General features: G+C 40.6%; 1 long non-coding RNA gene across 1 annotated transcript in view; it reads right to left on the bottom strand.

Annotated features, from left to right (window-relative positions):
* Nucleotides 1-2854: 2854 nt before the first annotated feature.
* LOC146866339 (uncharacterized) overlaps nucleotides 2855-12768 on the bottom strand; it is a 79868-nt gene continuing 69954 nt past the window's right edge. The window contains exons 2-3 of the long non-coding RNA XR_014976792.1: nucleotides 8918-8968; nucleotides 2855-2909 (exon numbers count right to left, since the gene is read on the bottom strand). This is a non-coding gene — a long non-coding RNA (uncharacterized LOC146866339). The remainder of the gene's footprint in view (nucleotides 2910-8917; nucleotides 8969-12768) is intronic.

Raw genomic sequence — 12768 nt, 5'->3', positions numbered from 1 at the left:
GAGTACCACCCAGCAAGCCCCCCTTGGTGTTACTACCGTGAAGCACGTTCTTACCTTTCTCACACTTTTTCACAAATTCTGTACGGACACAAAAAGTCTTTCATAAGGAATTTTTTTCTTTTATGAGATGTGATGTATTGACGTTTTTTTTGTGAAATTAGGCTACTGGTGATATGCCTTGTCTTGGAGGAAGTTTTGAAATTTGTTATAAACTCCTCAGATGTCTTTAATTGTTCAGAATTGGTCAGGTCCACTTTTGTTTGTGGAGTGAGAATATAAAATGTTTTCCCTCCGCAACCCATACACTTTCCCTACTGGTAAACTGATTTGAGGGGGAATAATAAATATTTTCCCTCCGCAATCCAACACTTTCCCTACAGTTGCACTAACTGGAGTGGGAATATAACATTTTCCCTATGTAATTCACACACTTTCCCTACTATTGCACTGACGGGAGTGGGGATAGTGAATTTTACCCCTGCGTAATCCAACACTTTCTATACTGTTGCATTGACTGGAGTGGTAATATGAATTTTCTTTTTTGCTAATTATAAATTTTATTGTTGTGTTCAGTGTAGTGGGACTAGCAAATTGTGGTATTTTGTAATATTATATTTTTATGTAATTTTATATTTATGATAGTTAGAATAGTAAATCTTATTGTGTGATGTCAAATGTTTTGTTACTGTTGTGTTGTGTTAGTTGGGAGTAATTATTGTTATATTTATTCAGTATAAAAATATATTTTTTTTAATGTGGTGAGAAATGTATATGCATATATTTAAATTTTGAATAATTTATTTTATGTTGTAATGTATATAATTATGTGTTTGATTAATTAAAATAATATTAAAATTTGCAATCTTTTTGTTTGTAACTTATTTTCAATCAAATTGTAAAATATTTGTTTTGTTTAATTTTTATTTTAAATTAAATTGAATCCTTTATTAAATATTTTATGTTTTTGGTATATTTAAATATGTTTACGTGTATTTTTGATGATATTATGGTATTTAAGATTTTTTTAAATTGTATTAATAATTAAATAGTAGTTTATTTATATTTTTATACATGTATAATTTTAAATATACATGTATATTTTATTACATACTGGCGGTCGCCAGTAGGTAGTTATAGTTAGGACCTGTTATCCATAGAAAATTCGCAACATTCTTTTTGGAATAACTTTGGCGCCGGTTGACGAATCTTCGTGAAATTTTCAAAACTGGTGGGGCGCTCCGGTCCGTTCCTATCCTGAAAGTCTTGGAGTGATTCGTTAAGCAGGGGCCGAGAAAAAAGGGGGGTCCCAAAACGTGTTTTCCCCACACAATTTTTCATAGGAACCTTTAATCGCAGCTACAGCCCGAACTGCTGAACGGAATTACACCAAATTTGGCAAAAAGGTAGCCCTTGGCTCAAAGTCGTGCCTTTTGGTTAAATGGTGTAAATACGTTCAGTAGTTCCTGAGAATATCAAAAGTAAAATCACATATATATGTGGGCGGAGCCTAACCACACATCTCATCGTGAGATCTGATTGGCTGTCAGCACTTCATCCAAGAAGTGTAGGCAGCCATCTTGGGATCAATATACATGATAGCACCTCATTAAAAAGCATTGCAGTTAATAGAAGGCTTTAAGACTTTAGTTACATTATAAATCTTTTGTTGATGGTACCATACTCATTTTAGGAATTGCGGTGTGTTCTAAGGTGATTTTACCATGTGAAAAAGCCTTCTGCTGGGATATCATGAATCATGTTTGAGAGAAAACTATTTTCTCATGCTTTTCCCACAGAGGTTTGGAAGGTGATCTAGAAGCTAAACTGAGAGCATATTTTCTGTAAATGCACATTATCTTTCTCAGTCATGTGAGAATGAAGTCTGACATTCTCACTAAAACATGTACATCCAACAAGGGCAGAGACTGTCAGTTGATTCCTTTGTGTTCTACTGCAGCTTCCCAGAGTGTTCTAAAGAACAACTAGAGCGCTAACAGTCCTACTTATGACAACTGAATTGCACACCTGAAGCCATCTTGATTGGAATAAAGTGGTAACTCTTAAAACATTTAATTTAAAAAGGAACAACATGAGTGTCAGGATTGTCAAACCTCGAGTCAAGAAAACACTGTTGGTGAACTCTGTATTGGTCAAGACAAGAGGAAGAATCAGGAAGGCTAAGAGCCTATGTAAACGCTGACAAATACTGATTCTAAGATGGCCGCCAGGAGTTTCCAGTTAGGACAGCGGGTTAGCGCTCTAGCGCTCACTCGCAATCTGGGAGATCCAGGTGAAGCGCCCGTGCTGTGGCGCACTTCACCTGAGTACTGAGGAAGAGTAGGTTGCTCAGGTGCGTCGCGAAAGATAGACAGGGAAACTTTGTCGCGCACCGTGAATACTGATTTGCCTGTTCCGGAATTCCTGTGGCGGTCGTCTGAGGAGAGCCTTAGGCCATTCTGTGAGGAACTTTGTCGTCTGAGAAACGCTGTAAGACTGTTCCGTGAGGAGCATGAGAGACTTGCGCTAGGAGAAATATTGAAGTGTCTTGTCAGCAGTCTTGCGCATTAGTGGAAGAGAACACGGAGAGGTTTAAGCCTAGTTATCTAGAGTAGAGAAAAGCGGAGTCAGCACAAGCTACGAGTAAATCATTAAAAGTGCAGAAGACTAACTAGTAGTTTTAAATTAATTGCTGAGAGTCATATAATGAGTTAAGATACCAGCGGAATAGATAAAGAAAATTACTGAGAAGAATACACAACTGATTTATAACATTCAAAAAGAATTAAGACAGTAGAGAAAGAAAAAGATTAGTATAATTCCTCAAATAATGGGTGAAGCAAGATTGATCTGATACTCACCAACACAGAATCCCTTGTAACGCCCAGCTGTATTCATAATTGGTGAGGAACCTGTTAATAAAAAATAGAGTTGAGAAAGAGAGAAATCCAACGCAGAATTAACACTCTTAAAAACTTTAGTTACAGCACATTGAAGCAAGCAAAAGAAAGAAGAAACAACAGAATAGAGGCAAGGGTCACACACAGACAGGGTAGGTCGCAAGAAGATTAAGTTCAATAGGAAGAATAGCAGATAGATATAAGACTAATAGTGTCATCTTATATTACAGTCTCAAAGATCTTGCGCTAGCCAGAAGAAGACAGAAGGAAGATACAGAAGCAAGAGCAAGATAGCAGCTGTGTGGCCGTCTCTTCTCTGTCCCATCCCCTTTCCCCCTTTGGGTTTGTTTGGCACCCATGCAGTAACGTGTTGGTGCCGGAGAACCCGGGTGGGGCATTGGGAACTTGCGGCGTTCTGCTCCTGTGCATAGAATCGAGTCTGGGTCTGACAGAGTGAAGTGCCCACGAATTGAATAGCACCTGAGCAGAATGGCGGAAGGTTTGGATTTGAAGAAACTAGGAGAGATCTTAGAAGGAATACAAAGGGAGTTAATAACAGTTTGGGAAGAGAATAGGGAGCTTAAAAAAGAAACTACAGATTTGGCCCAAAAAGTGAGTAGTTTAGTATCCAGCCCCAGTTTTAAGTATTCAGCATCACTAGAAGGGAATCTTAGTGACACGACAGTTCCCCATCCCAAGATGACAACTCAAGTTATTCATTCTCTGTCCCTGGTAATTCCGTTGGCACCTCCTGAGCGTTTTGGAGGAGACCCCCAGAAGCTCAGGTGTTCCTTACACAATGCACCTTACATTATATGTGCCGTCCGGCAGTTTTCCCTGATGCGCAGTCTCGAGTGGCATTTATTTCGTCGTACTTAAGCGGAGATGCGGCATCTTGGTCAATGCCTCTGGTGACCAGAAATGATCCAGTATTATACGATTTGGAGGAGTTTAAAAAAGAATTTCTTCGAATATTTGACAGACGAAGGGTCAAGCAACAGACAACGAGTTATTGGAAATAAAACAAGGCAATCGTGATTTGGTGGCCTATTTAGCCCAGTTCAATAAGTTGATAGTAGAGACTGAATGGCCAGAGAACAAACGAGCAGCAGTGTTCTATCGTGGTTTAAAAGATGAACTAAAAGATGCCTTGGCCCAGGTGCCCAACAGACCCACGGAGATTTCAGCGCTGATAGACCTGGTTTTAGAAATTGATTTCCGTCAGAGTGAAAGAAGAGGTGAGAGAAAAAGAGAATATCGCCCTAGTTTTCCTAGATTTGATAGAATCAGAATAGAAGGCAGTAAAGAAATTGACTCAGTCAAGGGTGGAGAACCTATGCAAATCGGAACAATTCGAGGACCTCTCTCTAAGGAAGAGAAGGAGAGGCGAAGATTAAATAAACAATGCCTTTATTGTGGAAACGGGGGACATTTTGTTCGTAATTGTCCAAAGAAACCCAAGCAATCACCGGCGGAAAACGCCCTGCACCACCAGTAAATGGGGTTGGACTGGTGGTTGCAGAAGCAAAGACAACTCCAGAAGCTCATACCTTGGCAAATACCCTGCAATCAGCATCTCCACATCTGGTGCTAATGATGACCTTACGGTTCCGGGAAAAGACCCTAACACAAGTCACCGTCATGATTGATTCTGGGGCCACGGGCAACTTTTGTGATCTTAAGTTCGCCGAAAAGATCGGATTGAAGGCTATCAAGAAAGAAAGGAGTGAAGCTGTGCGAGCCGTCGATGGAACAAATCTTTCTTCGGGACCCATTGTGAGCCATACAGAGCCAGTAGAGTTGGAATCTGAAGAAGGACATTTAGAACTTCTGCAATTCAACTTAATTGATGCTCCACAATTTCAATTGATTCTAGGTCTTCCTTGGCTCACAGAGCATAATCCAACTATCGATTGGGAGGCTCGATCTATAGCCTTGGATTCTAAGTATTGCAAGGTGAATTGTCATAAGGGTTGTAAAAGAAACCAAGAGATATCACCGGCATTTCATTTGAGTGAGAAGGAGACGACAATTTGTGTGATAAGTACAACAAGATTACCAGAAGAATACCAAGAATTTCAGGATGTTTTTAATGAAGTGGAGGCCGAAAGACTCCCCCCACATAGAGACTATGATTGTAAAATAGATCTGGAACCTGGGTCTAATCTTCCCTGTAGTAGAATATATGCCTTGACAGAGCGAGAAGATGAGCATTTGAAGAAGTATATACAAAGATACCTTGAGAATGGATTGATAAGACCGTCCCAATCTCCAGTCTCTTCTCCACTATTTTTTATTCCAAAGAAGAATGGAGAATTGAGAACATGCATAGATTATAGAGCGATCAATCAAATAACCATCAAAAATCGATATCCTTTGCCCCTCATATCTGTGCTGTTGGATCAGGTGAAAGGAGCAAGAGTTTACACGAAATTAGATTTGAGAGGGGCTTACCATCTTGTCAGAATTCGTGAAGGAGACGAATGGAAGACGGCTTTCAGGACCAAGCATGGACTTTATGAATACCAAGTAATGCCTTATGGATTGTGCAACGCTCCGGCCGCCTTTCAACATTTCATTAATGATGTACTGAAGGAGTTCATTGATCGGAATGCGATAGTATATATAGATGATATACTAATTTATTCTGACACAGAAGAAGAACATAAGGAACATGTTAAGAAAGTCTTACAAAGATTGCAAGAAAACTGTTTGTTTGTCAAATTAGAGAAATGTGCCTTCAATGTAACCACAGTGGAGTTTCTGGGGTTTGTGCTTGCACCAAGTGGGATAACCATGGATGAGCATAAGATCAAGGCATTATGAATTTAAACACCTAGGCAGTCTAAATTCAAACAACTATATAATTCAATGAAAAGACATTAATATTGTTGAAGGAGACACAACATTCATGATATTAAAAAAATATATATGAAATGTATTATATCCAAATTGCACAATGATGAAAATAAATTGATAACGAAAGATAATGCAATTAAGAATACGGTTCAGAAAAATGTCACATAAAATAGACAATACATTACACAGCATGAAACAAATCACATATGTAATCCATCAAATACCAGAGTACAGATACAAGAAAATATAAACAGGAGTGGCTGAGGCCGAGATGTTCATAAGATCAAGGCAGTCATAGATTGGGAAACCCCTAAGACCGTGAAAGAAATTCAAAGTTTTATTGGATTCGCGAACTTCTATAGGAGGTTCATTCAAAACTTCTCCAAAAAGTTAATACCCATTACCAGACTATTAAAGAAGACGGTTCAATTTGATTGGACAAAGGAAGCAGAGGAGGCGTTCATTCAACTAAAGAAAGACTTCACGACAGCGCCGATCTTACTCCATCCAGATCCCACAGAGCCTTTCTTTGTAGAAACTGATGCGTCCAATTTGGCTTTGGGAGGAGTATTGTCTCAAAGGCACAAATCTACAGGACAGTTGCATCCGGTGGCCTTCCGCTCCAGGAAATTGACAGCAGCAGAGGTAAATTATACCATAACGGAAAAGGAGTTATTAGCCATCAAAGATGCCTTTAAAGATTGGAGACACTATTTGATGGGTGCAAGGCATGTGGTCACCGTGTATACTGATCATAGGAATTTAAAATTTTTGAAGTCTGCCAGAACGTTAACACCAAGGCAATTGCGAAGGTCATTGTATTTTGCAGATTTTGATTTCGTCATAGCCTATCGAACTGGATTGCAAAACGGTAAGGCAGACGCCCTATACAGATTGGGTACAGGAGTCTTGGAAGAAGTTACGGATCAGGCTATCATCCCAGCGGAAAGGGTGATTGGAGCGGTCTTGCAAGAGCCCCGAGTGAAAGAGAATGCAAATGCTATGACATTGGAAGAAATGAGAGACTGGTTGGAAGGAGATTCAAGACGAGAAATTCGAGAAGGGTTACCATATCACGATGGTGCACTGTATTTGCCCACGCCAGAAATGCAACAAAAGGCCTTAAGAGAATGTCATGATAGCATCTTGGCAGGTCATAAAGGCATTACCAAGACGGAAGAATTGGTGAGACGACGTTTCTGGTGGCCAGACGTGATAAAAGATGTACGCCAGTACGTAGCCACATGTGAGATCTGCGCTAGGGGAAAATCGGAGAGGCAAGCGCCCCAAGGGTTGTTGCGACCCTTACCCACACCACCTTACCCCTGGCATACAGTTACCTTAGATTTAATTGTAGATTTGCCATCGAGTCAGGGGTTTGACACGATATTGGTTTGTGTGGATGCTTTTACCAAGATGGCCCATTTTGTGCCACTAAAAGGTTTACCCACAGCTAAAACTCTGGCACACACTTTTAGCCAAAATATAGTCCGAGCACATGGTATTCCAAAGGTTTTAGTTTCAGACAGGGGTTCTCAATTTTATCCCATTTTTGGAAGGCCTTCACCAAAAAATTGAATATTGAAACTAGATATTCCACTAGTTATCATCCTGAATCTGATGGGCAGACGGAACGTGCCAATCAAGAATTGGAACAGTATCTGAGACTGTGTTTATTAGATCAAGAGGGGGATTGGCCAGATTACCTGTGGGCAGCAGAGTTTGCGCAGAATAACGCTAGAAACGTTTCCACTGGGTATTCCCCTTTCTATTTGAATTTGGGTAGGCATCCCCATCAATCATTAAGTTTCCAGGATGTGGATGTTCCAGCTGTGACAGATTTAGTTGAACACATGACACGAGTGCATAGTCTAGCCACAGAAAATTTAACCAAAGCTAAAGAGAGTTATAAACACTATGCAGATAAAAAGAGAAGAAGGGAACCTGAGTTACAGGAAGGAGATAAGGAGATAAAAAATCTGAAACTAAAGGGAGTCAGGAAGTTTCAGCCAAGATTTATAGGTCCTTATCAAATAGACAAGAAATTGAGTGCCTTAAACTATCAGTTAAGGTTGCCCAAGGGGTTGCGCATACATCCAGTATTTCACGTTTCTCTATTAAAAAAGACATTGAGTGGTGTACGAATCAACAAACCCCCAAAACCAATTCAAACAGAGAAAGGAGAGGAGTTTGAAGAACAACAGATCTTAGATTCAAAAGTGCAGAAGGGAAAATTGTACTATTTGTTGGATTGGAGAGGTTTTGGTCCAGAGGAAAGATCTTGGGTATTGTCTTCAGATGTTCATGCCCCTCGTTTAATTAAGGAATTTCACAGTAAATTTCCAAAAAAGCCCAAGCAGAAAGGAAACTCTTTGAGGGAGGGTACTGTCAGGATTGTTAAACCTCGAGTCAAGAAAACACTGTTGGTGAACTCCGTATTGGTCAAGACAAGAGGAAGAATCAGGAAGGCTAAGAGCCTATGTAAAACGCTGACAAATACTGATTCTAAGATGGCCGCCAAGAGTTTCCAGTTAGGACAGCGGGTTAGCGCTCTAGCGCTCACTCGCAATCTGGGAGATCCAGGTGAAGCGCCCGTGCTGTGGCGCGCTTCACCTGAATACTGAGGAAGAGTAGGTTGCTAAGGTGCGTCACGAAAGATAGACAGGGAAACTTTGTCGCGCACCGTGAATACTGATTTGCCTGTTCCGGAATTCCTGTGGAGGTCGTCTGAGGAGAGCCTTAGGCCGTTCTGTGAGAAACTTTGTCGTCTGAGAAAAGCGGTAAAACTGTTCCGTGAGGAGCATGAGAGACTTGCGCTAGGAGAAATATTGAGAAATATTGAAGTGCCTTGTCAGCAGTCTTGCGCATTAGTGGAAGAAAACACGGAGAGGTTTAAGCCTAGTTATCTAGAGTAGAGAAAAGCGGAGTCAGCACAAGCTACGAGTAAATCATTAAAAGTGCAGCAGACTAACTAGTAGTTTTAAATTAGTTGCTGAGAGTCATATAATGAGTTAAGATACCAGCGGAATAGATAAAGAAAATTACTGAGAAGAATACACAACTGATTTATAACATTCAAAAAGAATTAATACAGTAGAGAAATAAAAAGATTAGTAGAATTCCTCAAATAATGGGTGAAGCAAGACTGATCTGATACTCACCAACACAGAATCCCTTGTAACGCCCAGCTGTATTCATAATTGGTGAGGAACCTGTTAATAAAGAATAGAGTTGAGAAAGAGAGAAATCCAACGCAGAATTAACACTCTTAAAAACTTTAGTTACAGCACATTGAAGCAAGCAAAAGAAAGAAGAAACAACAGAAGAGAGGCAAGGGTCACACACAGACAGGGTAGGTCGCAAGAAGATTAAGTTCAATAGGAAGAATAGCAGATAGATATAGGACTAATAGTGTCATCTTATATTACAGTCTCAAAGATCTAGCCAGAAGAAGACAGAAGGAAGATACAGAAGCAAGAGCAAGATAGCAGCTGTGTGGCCGTCTCTTCTCTGTCCCATCCCCTTTCCCCCTTTGGGTTTGTTTGGCACCGGTGCAGTAACGTGTTGGTGCCGGAGAACCCGGGTGGGGCATTGGAAACTTGCGGGGCCCGATTCACAGAACTAACTTAAGACAAAATCCTAAACTTACTACCATTTTGGTATTCACAGAAGGCACTTACTCATTTTGGTATTCACAGAAGGCACTTACTCATTTCGGTATTCACAGAAGTTAGGAGTCCTAACTTTAGGACTCCTAAATGCCTTCTGTGAATACCGAAAGTCTTAAAATTAGGATTTTTCTCAGTTTAGCAGTAGTATAGTTAGGACTCCTAACTTTAGGACTCCTAAATGCCTTCTGTGAATACCGAAAGTCTTAAAATTAGGGTTTTTCTCAATTTAGTGGTAGTAAAGTTAGGACTCCTAACTTTAGGACTCCTAAATGCCTTCTGTGAATAACCAAAGTCTTAAAATTAGGATTTTTCTCAATTTAGCAGTAGTAAAGTTAGGACTCCTAACTTTAGGACTCCTAAATGCCTTCTGTGAATACCGAAAGCCTTAAAATTGAGATTTTTCTCAATTTAGTAGTAGTAAAGTTAGGAGTCCTAACTTTAGGACTCCTAAACTGAGAAAAATCCTAATATTAAGACTTTCGGTATTCACAGAAGGCATTTAGGAGTCCTAAAGTTAGGACTCCTAACTTCTGTGAATACCGAAGTGAGTAAGTGTCTTCTGTGAATACCAAAATGATTAAGTGCATTCTGTGAATACGAAAATGGTAGTAAGTTTAGGATTTTGTCTTAAGTTAGTTCTGTGAATTGGGCCCGCGGCGTTCTGCTCCTGTGCATAGAATCGAGTCTGGGTCTGAAAATGAGGGGGTTCATTTTGCCGTAGAAAGTATGATTAGTGCTGCAGAAAGAAAAATTAGGGCACTTTTTGAGTGACTTCTCAAATCCTCTTCTATTTCATTAAAAAATTCTGACATGCAGACTGAAACATGTACTTTCAAAACCAGCAGCAGACTTCCCTGGCTTTTCTACAGTGATCTAATGAGCAACTAGAGTGCTAACATTCTGAATTTATGGCAAATGTGTGACACATCTGAATGCCTTCTTGATGGAATCAAAGTAAAAAACTGAAAGTATTTCCTACTGAGGAGACTAGTAAATTAGGAAATTAGGAAACTTCATAACAAATAAGTCTCCCAAGATTGCCACCAGAGACAAAAGAGCCCAAATGTACCACAAATATCACCCAGATGTAGCCCAAGAATAGCCCAATGACAGAATGTCCCAGAGTGTTCTAAAGAACAACTAGAGCGCTAATAGTCTTACTTATGACAAAAGTATGGCACACCTGAAGCCATCTTGATTGGAATAAAGTGGTAACACTTAAAACATTTAATTTGCAAAGGAACAAAATGAGGGGGTTCGTTTTGCCATAGAAATTATGATTAGTGCTGCAGAAAGAAAAATTAGGGCACACTTTGACTTCTCAAATCTTCTTCTATTTCATAAAAAAATTCTGACATGCAGACTGAAACATGCACTTTCAATACCAGCAGCAGACTTCCCTGGTGAGCAGTAGCTTTACTACAGTGATCTAATGAGCAACTAGAATGCTAACATTCAGAATGTATGGCAAATGTGTGACATATCTGAATGCCTTCTTGATGGAACCAAAGTAAAAACTGAAACTATTTCCTACTGAGGAGACTGCAGTAAATGAGGAAATTAGGAAACTTCATAACAAATAAATCTCCCAAGATGGCCACCAGAGATAAAAGAGCCCAAATGTAGCACAAATATCACCCAGGTGTAGCCCACATGTAGCCCAATGACAGAAGTGTGCAAAACACTTTTTATTTTTTGTGTATTTGAAGTTTTATATAGTGCAGACTTGTCAGGTATTGGAGTGCTTTACATGAGCATTGGTTACATCACACAAGAAAAAATTCATTTTGGTTGTAGACATGGGGAGATTAAGTGATTTGACCAGAATCACAGAATGTCGACTGAAGCAGAAACTCCAACCTGGTTCCCCAGTTCCAAAGTCTGCAGCTCTGGAAGCAACACCACATCCTCTCCCCTAAGTGCACCATTTAATCAAGTGGTCAACTGGATAAAAAAACATAAAGATAATAAATAATTTAATTTCGCTATTTGAAAACTCAGAAAATATGTCCTCATTTTAGTTTTTTAGAGCACTAATCATAATTTTGATGCAAATAAGACCCTCTCATATATGTAATTTCTAAAGGAAATGCTCTAGGTATTACAGTTTTGATTACATCAAGATGACATCAGGCGTGCCACACTTTTGTAATAAATATAGAATGTTAGCAATCTAGTTGATCATTAAGATACTGTTGAGAGGCAGATGCTAGGGGCACGGACTCTGAAAATTGAAGGCAGGTAGGAGGGTGCACAGGCAACAATTTGACCACACTGGGCAGGCAGGAATGGCAGTGGCAGCACAACAGACTATGGAGGGCAGTGGAAAGGGGGGCAGGGGCAACAAACCAACAGGACTGGCAAGAGAGGCTGTGGCAATATAATAGACCATTGTGGGCAGAAGGAAGAGGCAGTGGTAGAACAACCATACATGCCGACAGACCCGATTCAGCCAGGAAACGTCCAATGTTTTTAAGCTCAAATGGGCTTTATTTGATCTGTCTCCTGTCTACAATCTCCTCTTTTCAATGTAACTCAAAGGGGAAAATCAATCCCCAAGTTTTTTTTAAAAATCTCCCTCTTACCAAGTTCAAAATGTTCGCAAGTATGGTAAATTGGATCATGGAAGGCAGGAGGAATTGGGGTAGGGACATGGACTCGGATAACAGAGGACAGAAGGGACATGGAGAGGTGCACCAAACTGACCCTAGGAGGGCAGGTATCAGGGTTTGCAGCAGCACAATACACCACACAGGGCATGAGGGACGGGAGTGCAGCACAACAATCCATAGAAAGAAATAGGGAGGGGACAGGACCATGCACATGGACAACAGAGAACAGAGGGGAAAGAGGCAATGGTAGCTAGCTTACCATAATGGACAGACAGGAGAGAAAGCTGCAGCATAACAGACTTTAAAGGGCAGGAGGGACGGATCAGGGGCATTACAATGGAACAGACAAGCCAGGAGGGAGGGAATAGGGGTCTGCACATGGAAACAGAGGGCTGGGGGCAAGGGGGCAGGGCAGGGCAGGAGCAGCAAGATGACCATGGAGGTCAGGCAGGATGGGCACTAGAAGCAAGACACACCATGGAGAGCAACAGTGAGACTATGATGGCATACACACTAGGCCTACGCAAAGTGAAGTTCGCACTACGCGAGCTACGCGTAGCACTTCGCGAACTGCGTAGTACCTTGTTCGCACTGTGCCAGATGTCGTTTTCAATGATTGCACAGTGCGGACAAGCAACCGGCACTGTGCAATCATTGAAAATGGCATCTTGCACAGTGCGAGCTGTAGTTTTCTGCTGCTCGAGCTTCAGCTTTCTCAACGCGAACTGG

Source organism: Triturus cristatus, chromosome 2_1 (assembly GCF_964204655.1).
Source record: "Triturus cristatus chromosome 2_1, aTriCri1.1, whole genome shotgun sequence".
NCBI classification, from domain to species: Eukaryota; Metazoa; Chordata; class Amphibia; order Caudata; family Salamandridae; genus Triturus; species Triturus cristatus.
This window is presented reverse-complemented; position numbering and strand designations above follow the sequence as displayed.